This window comes from Crotalus tigris, unplaced genomic scaffold, assembly GCF_016545835.1.
Source record: "Crotalus tigris isolate CLP2741 ecotype Arizona unplaced genomic scaffold, ASM1654583v1 scf7180000017754.2947050, whole genome shotgun sequence".
Taxonomy (NCBI): Eukaryota; Metazoa; Chordata; class Lepidosauria; order Squamata; family Viperidae; genus Crotalus; species Crotalus tigris.
The window spans coordinates 2,475,230-2,488,370 of NW_024096616.1; the positions used below are offsets into that span (position 1 = coordinate 2,475,230).

Below are 13,141 nucleotides of genomic sequence, written 5' to 3' on the forward strand. Positions count from 1 at the left end.
TGTACATGTCTGTCTTGAAGAATTTAGAAAGGTAAAGACTTACATTCCCACACTGATAAATTGCCCTTTTATTTCTTATTTGTTTGGTTTATCATCTTTGGACTGTCTCTCTTCAAAGTCTTAATTAATTTATAGCAAATATTAAAATGCTGCAAATACTGTATATTCTTGCTTTGACAATATGCAGAACTGTCTGGTATTTTTAGAGTTAATGCAGAGCATAAGAGAGAGGAAGGAAACCTTTGACTTTCACACTAATTGGATAAAGTGATATATGACAGCTAATTTAGGGAGAGAACATGCTGATAATTTAACTGGTCAGAGGAAGAGAACTTAGATCTTAGCATAGACTTTGTTATGCCTGTGCCGACATTTTGAAGCAATAAAAGACTTTTAGGGCCTGGAAGTTCTTTGAAGTGTTTCATTAGCCGGAACCATAACACTTAAATGATATGAAATCATTTGTTCTCCACCTACAAAACAAAGAAAAATCCAATAAGAACAAAAAAAACATTAAAAAGCCAATAGCCAAAAGCTTTTTGAAAAAATAAAACCAAAACTTGATTTATATGGTTAACTGCTTTCAGCTAGCTTTTGTACCAACACTGAGAGGTGCTCAAATGATTCATTTCTCTGACTAGTCATTCTTTTGACATAAAAAAAGTATTTGCTGATAAAGATTTATCCATTTATCAAATTTACATGACTATCAGCAATCACCCATTTCTTGGGCTGATGCTATAATATATTAGCACTCTCTGACTCATTTGGTTTTACTAGAGCTAGAAAACTTGGTGGTTTTTAGAGAAATTGTACAACAGTCCACATGCAGTAAACTCCCCAAAAATATTCCTAGTACCTACCTAGGGCACTAGAAGTCATATATTTTGATACTGTGCAGAAACCTGCCGTCAGATTCCCAGGTTTTCCTTCCTTCTGCAATATATGTGCTTTTCCAACTCTGCTTTTGAATTATTATTGTTGGTGCAGAGAGTTCTGCATCTTTTTTGTTGTTGTTCTCCATCATGCTGTGTGCATGGGATAATGTGTGGGGCTTTCTCAAACCAAACTAGATGACTGCAAAGCTGATGGAGAGACAACAGCTTCTCCTGGGATTTAAGTCGAGCCAGGAAAACTGGAACAAAATAGGATTGTTATTTTCCTTCCCAAACACAGAATCCATATTATCAACATCTAACTTTTCTTCTTCTGTGAATAAAACACTACGATAAAATAAATGATTTCCCCCATCAGATTGAATTTAAATGGTTAAAAAACAATTGCAGAGCAAGTTTTCAGCAGAGCAGTGATGGGACCCATGAACTCCATCATAGTTCAAATTATGAGAGGAAAAATATAGGAAAGTTAAGCTTATTTATATCAAACTAGAGACAAATTTAACTACCTTGCTCAATAGTAGTAACTGTGAGAGGGATCTTGGAGTCCTAGTGGACAATCACTTAAATATGAGCCAGCAGTGTGCTGCAGCTGCCAAAAAAGCCAACTCAGTGCTGGGCTGCATTAACTGAGGGATAGAATCAAGATCACGTGAAGTATTAATACCACTTTACAATGCCTCGGTAAGGCCACACTTGGAATACTGCATCCAGTTTTGGTCACCATGATGTAAAAAAGATGTTGAGACTCTAGAAAGAGCAACAAAGATGATTAGGGGACTGGAGGCTAAAACATATAAGGAACGGTTGCTGGAATTGGGTATGTCTAGTTTAATGAAGAGAAGGACGAGGCGGGACATGATAGCAGTGTTCCAATATCTCAGGGGCTGCCACAAAGAAGAGGGAGTCAAGCTATTTTCCAAAGCACCTGAAAGCAGGACAAAAAGCAACTGATGGAAACTAATTAAGGAGAGAAGCAACCTAGAACTAAGGAGAAACTTCCTGACAGTTAGAACAATTAACCAGTGGAACAATCTGCCTCCAGAAGTGGTGAATGCTCCAACACTGGAAGTTTTTAAGAAGAGACTGGACAGCCATTTGTCTGAAATGGTATATGGTTTCCTGCCTGAACAGGGGGTTGGACTAGATGACCTCCAAGGTCCCTTCCAGCTTTATATATATATATATATATTTGGTTAATAATGCTAAAAATATGAACCCTGGGAGTATTCATATCGAGAAATAAAATGAACACCAGGGTAGTAAAACTATAAAAGTTTAATTAAAAAGCGCCAAGCTTTCGCCGTCCCTGCCGGCATCATCAGGGCTAGAGCGCCAGAAAGTGTGAGAGTTTGGCATTTACGAGACCGAACTGTTGCACCTTCCACCCATAAATTCCGAAGACCCCCACGATGCGCACATGGGCACGAGCGACGTTAGAAGGGAGAGGAGAGCGAAAGAGAAGCACGGCGGCACTCGAGAAGATCGTAATTCCACTACCTCCCCCAGACCGAGCCTCCGAATTATAACGCGTGCGAAAGGAACACAGGAGGCTCAGGAAAGGGGGAGGAGGAGTAAGACGACTGAATGTAATCACAGCCAGGGGACCGCCCCCCCAGTAGACAAACAATCCATCAACCTGTCCCAGATCACCAGCATATCGCAGCCAACTCAGAACGACTTACAGGATTGCCCAGATGACAGTTGGATGGGAGGAGAAAGTACTAAAGTTAAAAGAGAAGGCTATTGCAAAAAGAACAGCCGAGCGGATGATGATTGGGAAAGGAAGGGGAAGTGTACATTACCACTCAAACCTGATGGGGAGGATGGGTTGAAGAACAGAGATAATTTGAACGGTAGGGGAGTTATCCCACCCATCCCAGAATTGAAAGAAAGGAGGAGAGACGACAACACACACGTAACTAAGAGGAATAGGAAGAAACAAACCAATCAAGCGCAGTTGAATCAATTAGGCCCGGTGACGAGATCGAGGAGCCGGGCGCAGATTCTGACTTGCCTATAAAAAACTCTCACACTTTCTGGCGCTCTAGCCCTGATGATGCCGGCAGGGACGGCGAAAGCTTGGCGCTTTTTAATTAAACTTTTATAGTTGGTGTTCATTTTATTTCTCGATATATATATATATATGCTGGTGTTTTCAGCTTCGCTGCTCGAAGCACGAAGCTGAAAACACCAGCCTGAAGATGACGAATGGGACTTCGTCGAAACGTCGCCAAGACACTTCCAATTTTACGCGGGAGAAAACCCGAACAACCGAAGACCTACATACAAACACCCGCGAAAACCTCAGAAAACATATAAAATATGACTCTTGGGTATGTTCATATTAAAATCAATAAATAGTTGAACACCAAGAGAATAAAATTATACAAAAGTTAAAAATGTTAAAACTTTTATTTACTAAACCTAGCTTTCGTCAAGAGCTCTTCACATCATCAGGGTGTAAACGGCAGTCGTTGGGAGGGCTTATATGCAGCCTCCAATCATTTGCGCTCGACTCTTGGATCGTGTCATAGGTCCCAGCTGTGTGCGTTGTAATCCAAGTGTGTGTCCTGCATTAGGGTGTAGTTGTTTCTCACCCTTTCTACGTGTGCTGTTACGTGTGTCTTTCTCGCTAGTTCTAAAATTAGCTGGGGTGTTTCCCCTTTCCTTGCAGTTAGTGCATGTTTCACTAGTTTCCCGTTTGTGATTCTGTCTGTCATGGGCAATAGTTGCTGTTTTCTGCTTCCTTCTAGTTGCTCCAACCATCCCCTCCGAGCCACATTCCAATCCTCCTTTTCTCTCAGATCGTAGCCCCCGTGTGCCATCCCGTCCTGCACCGCTCTCCCTCCTATTCCTTTCCATCACTCCCTTAGATCTATCATCACTCTCCTCCCTATATTCTTGGGAGGAGTCGTTCGGGAGTGTGTGCCTGTCAGTAAGGCATTGCCTAGCTCATAACCGGTCAATCCATTGCTCACTCCATTTGGGGCTTCTGTCCTCATCCCTCATCGGAGAATCTCCCAGGCACGCTCCGTTCGTAGTCTTCTGTCCTCCCAAGGGATCAATCACCACGGAACTATTCCCCTCCCTCTCACAAACCAGCCCAGCTAGCATAACGAGGGTGTCTGTTTCGCTCCCCGGGGGGTAAATCATTCCCCCCGGCATGTGTGATTGTAGTCCGAGCGCTCTATCGTATGCTGTATTTCCTATTCCTCCCCCCACAGTTGTTATCTCCATTCGTATTTCTCCTATTGAACTGATTGGGAGGGCCTCGCTCTCTCTTTCCTGCTGCAATTCAGTTGTCAAAGCACCTCCACTCGCTCCGTTCATCGGGAAGTTGTTCCATAATTGACAGTCAGTTTTCTGGTGGCTGTTTGTCATTTGTGGGGGATTTTTCAAAGTTCTACCGTCTTGGTCCGAAGCCAAGGGAATGTCCATTTGGTCGTGTTGTGTGTGGGGGGATGTCCTATTCTTCTCCCACACATGTGATCGATGCCTAGGTCTTCTCCAGCAGTTTAAGCGACGGTTCATGTGCCATGTTTGTAAGGTCCGTTGTGCCGGGCACATGTCTATATGGTGATTAATGGAATTTTCCCCAGAAAACCAGGCCTCCTTTAATAGGCGGCCCCCCTTTGTGGCATCACAGGCCAAGATTTGTGTGTGGTCAAAATCAAAGTTGTGGCCACTTTCGGCCATGTGTGACCAATACTCGCAGATCTGGTCACACATGGCTGAAAGTGGCCACAACTTTGATTTTGACCACACACAAATCTTGGCCTGTGATGCCACAAAGGGAGGCCGCCTATTAAAGGAGGCCTGGTTTTCTGGGGAAAATTCCATTAATCACCATATAGACATGTGCCCGGCACAACGGACCTTACAAACATGGCACATGAACCGTCGCTTAAACTGCTGGAGAAGACCTAGGCATCGATCACATGTGTGGGGAAGAATAGGACATCCCCCCACACACAACACGACCAAATGGCCATTCCCTTGGCTTCGGACCAAGACGGTAGAACTTTGAAAAATCCCCCACAAATGACAAACAGCCACCAGAAACCTGACTGTCAATTATGGAACAACTTCCTGATGAACGGAGCGAGTGGAGGTGCTTTGACAACTGAATTGCAGCAGGAAAGAGAGAGCGAGGCCCTCCCAATCAGTTCAATAGGAGAAATACGAATGGAGATAACAACTGTGGGGGGAGGAATAGGAAATACAGCATACGATAGAGCGCTCGGACTACAATCACACATGCCAGGGGGAATGATTTACCCCCCGGGGAGCGAAACTGACACCCTCGTTATGCTAGCTGGGCTGGTTTGTGAGAGGGAGGGGAATAGTTCCGTGGTGATTGATCCCTTGGGAGGACAGAAGACTACGACACGATCCAAGAGCCGAGTGCAAATGATTGGAGGCTGCATATAAGCCCTCCCAACGACTGCCGTTTACACCCTGATGATGTGAAGAGCTCTTGACGAAAGCTAGGTTTAGTAAATAAAAGTTTTAACATTTTTAACTCTTGTATAATTTTATTCTCTTGGTGTTCATGAAGTTTTCACGGGTGTTTGTATGTAGCTCTTTGGGATCCTCCTTCCATGGTTTTTTAATTTTGGCGACAGGACAGAAAGGGCACCTGGGTTCAATAGAGGCATCTGTCTATATTATGCATAACCAGTGTTTCACAAATCCCTGATCTCGACATTATGTAGGTTCCTTATCTATACTGATCTACTGGTCTTGGTTTAATTAGATTTCCTTTTCTTTTCCATTGTTTTCCATTACTTTTAGTAACAGAATAACAGAGTTGGAAAGGACCTTGGAGGTCTTCCACTCCAACCCCTTGCTCAAGTAGGAGACGCTATAGTATTTTAGACAAATGGCTTTTTGAAAGAAAAATCTTCATCAGGGTCCGGTCCAAACCAGGAATAAATAAAATCGAGACTGCTTTAGAAAGAAGATTCTAGTTTATTGAAGAGCAGAACCACAACAGCATGTGGCTCTGGAGCAGCTGACCACATGGTGCTGGGAGTGATGGGTTTTTGTACCTTCTTGGGCTTTTGTGTTTGGAGCTGTTCCTGTTCCTGTGGCATGAACTTTAACTTGAGGTTCAGTGTGCCCTTCTGGTATTCTAATGGTGATGGGGTAATCCTATTATGTCCTAAAGGTCATGTCCTGCTTCCCTGGGACTGTGGCTGATGGCTATGTCCTATGTTGGATTTTTTGGGATAAGCGGCTGTTGGTTCTAGGGATCTTTGTCTTTCTAATCCCATCAGCTCTAAGCTTCCTGGCTCCAATCTTTCTGAACAGATTATCAAATCTGCATTTCTACAGACCTGGCCTGCTAAGTTTCTGGCTGGAGCAGAGGGAGAGGTTTCTGCCTTTTAATAATCCCCAAAATATTTCTTTCTCTGCTGTCTTCCTACAGGTTGTCCAATCTCTTCTCAAAAATCTCCAGTGTTTAAGCATCCACAACTTCTGAAGGCAAGTCGTTCCACTGATTCATTTTTCTAACTGTCAGGAAATTTCTCCTTAGTTCTATATTGCTTCTCTCCTTGATTAGTTTCCATCCATTGCTTCTTGTCCTGCCTTCAGGTGCTTTGGAGAACAAGCTGAATCCCTTCTTTGTGGCAGCCCCTTGAATATTGGAACACTGCTATCATGTCACCCCTAGTCCTTTTCATTAAACTGCTATAATTATTATTGTTTTGTTGTTATTATTATTATTATCATTATTATTATTGTTACTATTATCACAGTGCAAAATCACACCTACCAGTTTTTTAGCTGGTGTTGGCATCCCCAAGAGCTCAGGAAGTTGTAATATATTGGTATAGCATATGTGCGGATCCAAGCATTGTGGCCTTTTGTAATTAACAGATGGAAAGTGTGTCAATGCACAGATTTTATAAGTGCTATCCAAGAGTTTTTAGTATGGCACCGAATGTTCTGATAACTACTGGCAACTACCTGCTCATTTCCCACTACCTTTTCAGCTCTATGTTCCCACCAATTTTTCATTACTAGTAAACGATAAATTTTACAGCCGTTCCACTGAATCATTTTAGTTACTCTTTTATACTGTTCATTATAATTGGTTTGTGTGATCTTCTTGTATGACCTGATTATATGATCCACTGTCTCTTCTGCTTTGCACAATCTGCACATTTTTTTTTAAAAAAAAGTCTGGCTTTGATTGCATTTGTTCAAATAATTTGCTCTTGCACAGCCAAAATCAACCCATGAGCTTCTTTTTTAAGGAGTTCCACTTTCACCCTGCAAAGATCTTTTGCAGAAATTAACCATTTAATATTTTTCTTTGCTAGCATTCTGTTTGTGTTTTCATTACTTTATTTCGATATGCAAGTTTTGTTTCCAGTACACTCAGTAAGTTCCAATGTTTAACTTGCAGCACTGTTTGTTCATGGCTGTCTTTTACATAATCAGCCAATGCATGATGTTCTTCCTCAACAGTTTGTTTAACTTGAAATAAACCTCTGCCTTTTTTTATGTGGAGCAGGTATAATCTATCAATATCACTATGGGATTATAATACACATTATTAATTTCCTTGTTTTTCAGTCCAAACTGTCCAGTTCAGTTTATGTTTGGGGAATAATGCTGGTAGTGTATCATATCAAAGGTATGGCCCAAGTATTGATGGGTGTGTTTATTTTTTGCAATTTTCTCACTCTCTGAATATATTTTTTACTAATCACATTTTCTTTTTTTCTTTTTTTAAACAGGTTTTATTAATTTTCCATTTTTACAAAGCTTCAGGTATTAAGGAAGCAACATGGTGACTGGGTAATACATATCCAATAACAAGCTTTTCCATACATATGTCAGTTTACATCATCAAAGATTTCCTCTCTGTTTCCCTTAGTTATTATACCAGATTCAAATTAATACATTGCTAGTTATAACTCAATCATCTGAAACATTTATCAACAACTTTTGACTTATACGCCTCCAGATCCTGTTTTTAACTTTTATCTGATTTCAATTACAGTATTCCAGTTGGCTTAATGTCCATAGTGTTTAGGTTTCGGATAACCCACAGTTCCCTTAGTTCATTACAGAATAATTATGTCTAAAATACACTTATTATTTATTCAAATAAATTCTTAGTTTATTTCACAATCATATTCTACTTCTCATTCTAATATCACTGCTTACTAATAAAAAAACCTTTGTCCTCTGAATCCATCTTCTATATTATAATTCAAAACTATTATTCTAGTAATTAATTTATTTCCCTTATAGGTATAAATCCTGAATATTAAATCAATTAATGTCTTTTAAAATCTCCTTATCCCATTAAGTGAGATTTAAGGCTCTTCCATTAAAGGTCACATAAAAAAACCCCATTTTTTAAGTCTCTGTCCTTCCTTTTGTGCCAAACAGGCTTCCATAACAGAGCTTTTAAATCCTCGGGTGGATCTCCCTTCATTCCTGCATATGTCATTTGAATCAAGGGAGACCATCCAGTCATCAACTTGTCAAGGAAGCTAGTCCCTTCATAGTCAGATTGTTGGCCTGATAGTTTGAGTCTCCATATTTGGCTTAGTATATTTGTCGTGAGTTCAGGCTGGTCTTCTTCTTCTGATTTCAGCTGATTTAGATGAAAAGTCATATTCAATGTTGTAGTTGTTATCTGGTCATCTGGGTTATCTGAATTCTCAGTGTATTGTGTATGTAAGTCTTCAGCACCTTCTGTCTTAGTGTTGCTTTCTTCAGTTTCTGTTGCTGTTGAAGTTGCAGATTCTTTGGATGAAATCAAAGTTTGGGTATCAGAGTTCTGAGTAGATTGTAGCTGGCATTCTTTAAAATCCACTTTAGTGTTAATTCCTTCTTCTTCTGTTGCTTTTTGGGTTGTAAGTTCATCTATTGAAATCAGGGCTATGTTTTGTAGCTTTAAGGTGGCGCGTATATCTTTCAGTCTGGAATTCATTAGCTCAGTAGCCTCTAAGATTTTTTCAAGTATAAATTAGAAATTAAGCTGTGGGTGGTGTTCCTCCATTTCTGTGGTATTTATGAATAGTCCTTTAGTGGAGGCTATTTTTAATAAAAGTCAATAAATATCCACCTCCACTATAGAGAATTATTTTCACCACCCAGCTATTTCAAGTTCTTATCTTTTTTGATAATGTCAAGGACAAATTTTAGTCTCACAAGTCTCCCAGTCAAAAAAATTTCACTTGCTGCACCAAATTTTGCCACAAGATATCCCCGGTAACATGCAAAGTTAAGCTTTTATCTTGTTCAAAGATGGAAGAAAGAAATATTCTTTTTTTTTTCAGCTTAGCAAACAAGCAAAACAATAAGTCTCTGTAAGAATAAAGAACTTTTTAGTAGCCTAGGTATCCAGAAATTACAAGTCCAAATATTTAGTTGTTTAGTCTAGCTGTTGTTTTTTTTTCCTTAGCTTTATATTCCCAAAGTAGGCAGGAGCCGCAGAATTGAGAAGGGGGAAAAGCTACTTCCAAAGGCTTTTACAGGGAAATAGTTGGGAAGCAGGAAAGGTAAGTTAAGGTCTCACCCAACTCCTCCATGTTGCTTTCGTCATGCTTAGTAGTGCTTTGGGCTTTGGAATGGCTTGGTGTTCCAGCCGTTTTCTTTGTTGGTCTTTTCTTTGTCGGTCCAAAGGAGCTGCCTCGGATCCAACGGAAGGGCTGCCACCCTTCCACGGTCAGTTGAGGGTCCTCCTCAGCAGTGGTCGCCCCCCTAGGGCGACTTTTGACCCTTTGCAGGGTCTTCCGATGGAGAAAAACCGGACGGTGGAGAGAGCAGTCTCCTCGCACGCACGCCGGTACCACGGCGATTGCAAACCAGAAGCCCTAATCACATTTTCAACTTGTACATGCTAGATGTTATCCCATTGTAAAATGTCTAGAGATTTGTAGGTTTCATCAGATTTGGCCATTCGGCATTTCAGTTCTAATCCTGTTTGTGATTTTATCCAATGTATTGCTATTAATATTATTTTTCATTATTTTAACTCACTACTACTTGTTCTTTTTCTATGCCTTGCTTTTTCCACAAGGAAATAGCACAATGGGCATGAGTACAGGGAATGATATGAACATTTTCATCAGAGTTTTTCTCCTCTATACTTCTGTGCATGCTCTCCTGCCATCTGAAGAGTATTCTTCAAATGTTACATGAAGCAGATCCTAGCTCGCCAAAGCCAAGTTTTTCTTGTTGTTACTTAAGGATGTCATATGGCACCTTGTTATTATCAAGAAAGAAATCCTCATCTAATAAATGCTGTCTTTGTTACAGGTCTTAAAACCATTCCTCATGCTTGAGAGAATTAGATTCTTAAAGACAATTTTGTCTGAGTCCAGGAAATTCACTAATCAGCCAATAAATAAAATAACAGAATGTTTGCTGCCTAAGTGATTACACTAAGTCTCAATCAACCAATCTAATTAAAAATACATTTTGCTGAATTTACCTCTGAAGAAACCAAAGTTTGCAGTATCTTACAGATCTTGGCTTTCAGTTTTTCATATTTTTTTTAACTTAATGGGAAAAATGACTTCATGATCACACCCAAATTTCTTGCCTAATGGAACAAATTGTGTGAAGTTTGGCCACTAAGCTGAAAGGAAAGGAAAGGAAAGGAAAGGAAAGGAAAGGAAAGGAAAGGAAAGGAAAGGAAAGGAAAGGAAAGGAAAGGAAAGGAAGGAGGAAGAAACATAGAGGGTCTAAATGTTGTGTTTGCTGCAGGCCTTAGAGCTGACAGATCACAGCAAAAGCTTCTCAGAGTATATATCACACACAATGAACACTAAATTCAACATTCCCATTACCACACAAGACTTTCCAGGAAAAGTATTAGCCACGTCATGTTGATGTATTCATATAACACACCTATGAAATAATAGAATAGGCTGACATGCCAGCCTGTGGTTATGAGTTATGATCTTAATCCTTTTGCTTTTGCCTGGAGACAGAGAGTTCTTTTAAATGGAAAACAAAACACTCAATGAATAATGTAGCCATTGAGCTAATTGCTAACCACAGTCCCTTTGAAACAATGTGCAATGTGGGAACAAGGAGGAAAAATACATGAGCCATTTGCACCAAGTTCAACGAATGCCAGGGTCATGCACAATCAGGTGGAAAGCTCTCTTATGCTGCAAAAAGAACTTCTTGCTAATGCAGGATTAGCGTAACTCAGCTGCTCTAGTCAAGTGGCTGTTTAGTTCCTCCCCCCCCCACCCAACTGTGGTGACTCAGTTAGGGTTGATGCCAGAAGTAGAGTTGGTGAGATATAATGTCCCACCACTTCCTGTCCCTGTTATTTATTCTTGTAGGGCTGGTAGAAGTCGGTAGAATGTAAACATGGACAAGCATTACAAACTTCCAACAAAAGCCCTGTTTTTGTAGGATCTTGCTTTTTTGCCTCTATTCCTGCAGTTGAATGGTAGGATTGAACTGGGTATGGATTGCAAATGAGGAGGTGGTTTAGTCTTTTTATTTCCTTTTTGGATTTTTGATTGGTTTTTTTGAGTGGTATGTAAATGTTGTTTATGTCTGTGTGCTTGTTGATGGCCAATTTGTCTGAGTTGTCTTAATCTCACTAGCAATGAACACCCATCTGAGCAGAGATTAACACCAAGATTAACATTAGACTAACAATCAAGAAGCAAACAACAGCCCAATCAAGGAACCACCAAGACCACTCCCACCAACACTGACAGGGCAAGTATATAAAATGAGAGCAAACTCCAGTTCCTTCTAGCACTGATGATGTTACCTAGTTTGGTAATGAAAAGTCTGCAAGAAAACAGACAAGGTCAGAGAGTACCAATGACCCAGCAGCCATAGTGATGCAATGGTTAGAATGTAGTATTGCAGGTTAACTCAGCCCACAGCCAGGATTTCGATCCTGACCGGCTCAAGATTGATTCAGCCTTCCATCCTTCCGCGATCGGTAAAATGAGGACACAGATTGTTGGGGCCAATATGCTGGCTATGTAAACCACTCGGAGAGTCCAATAAAGCACTATTGCTATTGACCCCATAGTTCAACCCTAAACTACAAATATTCTCTTCCATTGGAGAATGACTATGATATGAAATAGGAAAGCACATCCCTGCTTTCTTTCTTTCTTTCTTTCTTTCTTTCTTTCTTTCTTTCTTTCTTTCTTTCTTTCTTTCTTTCTTTCTTTCGGGTTGGGAGAATATGGTGCTTATTCCAGGACAAAAGTCCAAATTCATCTGAACTCTATTTCTCATGTTCTAAGCAAGCATACGTAGAAATCAAAATCAGTTTGAAAAATTGCAAATCAATAAAAAAGGCCCAAGTATAGCCATCCTCTCTCTCATTTCACATTTCTTTTGTGCAACTTGGGTTTCTGACTCTCACCTTAAGCCCTCCTGACCAGGTATGCTATGGTCCCATTCTTTATGCAGTGTAATCCATCTTGTACAAGAGCTCATCGTCCAGGTAATTTAAATCAAGTTCCCAGAAACCAAATCCTTCCTGTTGCACATCAATGGCGTTTGTGGGCCCCGAAAGTGACAAAAGACCTTTCCTTCTTTAACAAGACAAGAAAATAATTGCTAATAGTTTCCTTTGCTTCTCCCTCAGCCATTGTCCACTGTAAACAGAACACAAACCCCTTGGAATCTATTAGTGAATATCTGGATACTTACATTGTAAAAGAAAGTAATTCAGAACCCAGCTCAGTGGGAGTGAGCTGGCAGGCAATCAGTCTAATCAGCCTCTGATTATTTACACCATGAACTCTGGAAGTTGATACTTGAATGGTGGCAGAAGAGGTGGCCAAGAAAATATGATTGAAATACTGTAAGAATGGTTTTATGTTACTAAGGACAAATGTGCAGCAGAGAAAGATGGGGGAGAGAAAAGAGTACACAGTTTCTGACTGTATACTTCATAGTAGGTTATCTGGGCAATGGAATGTTTGTTTATTTATTTTTCATGTTTCTGGAATATTTTGATGTACAATAAAATGATCAACCCAGAACTCTTCTTAGAGGCACAGGTGATCAAGTGCAAGTTATCCTGCTTCGAACACATTATGTGAAGACCAAGCTCTCTGAAGGAGGCTCTAATGCTGAGAAAGATGGAAGGGAAGAGAAGAGGACAACTAGCAGCAAGGCAGATAGACTCAGTTACAGTACAGTGTGAGTCGTGCACTGATCTGAAAAAAACAAGTTAGAGATAGATTGACATGGAGAAATTCTATCTATGTGATTTT

General features: G+C 40.4%; 1 long non-coding RNA gene across 1 annotated transcript; it reads right to left on the bottom strand.

Moving 5' to 3' along the window:
* Positions 1-332: 332 nt before the first annotated feature.
* On the bottom strand, positions 333-12,586 carry LOC120306889. Its single transcript, XR_005556416.1, has 3 exons — positions 12,283-12,586; positions 864-1,135; positions 333-473 (listed from the first exon to the last, which is right to left on the bottom strand). It is a non-coding gene; the product is annotated as an uncharacterized LOC120306889 (long non-coding RNA).
* Positions 12,587-13,141: the final 555 nt, after the last annotated feature.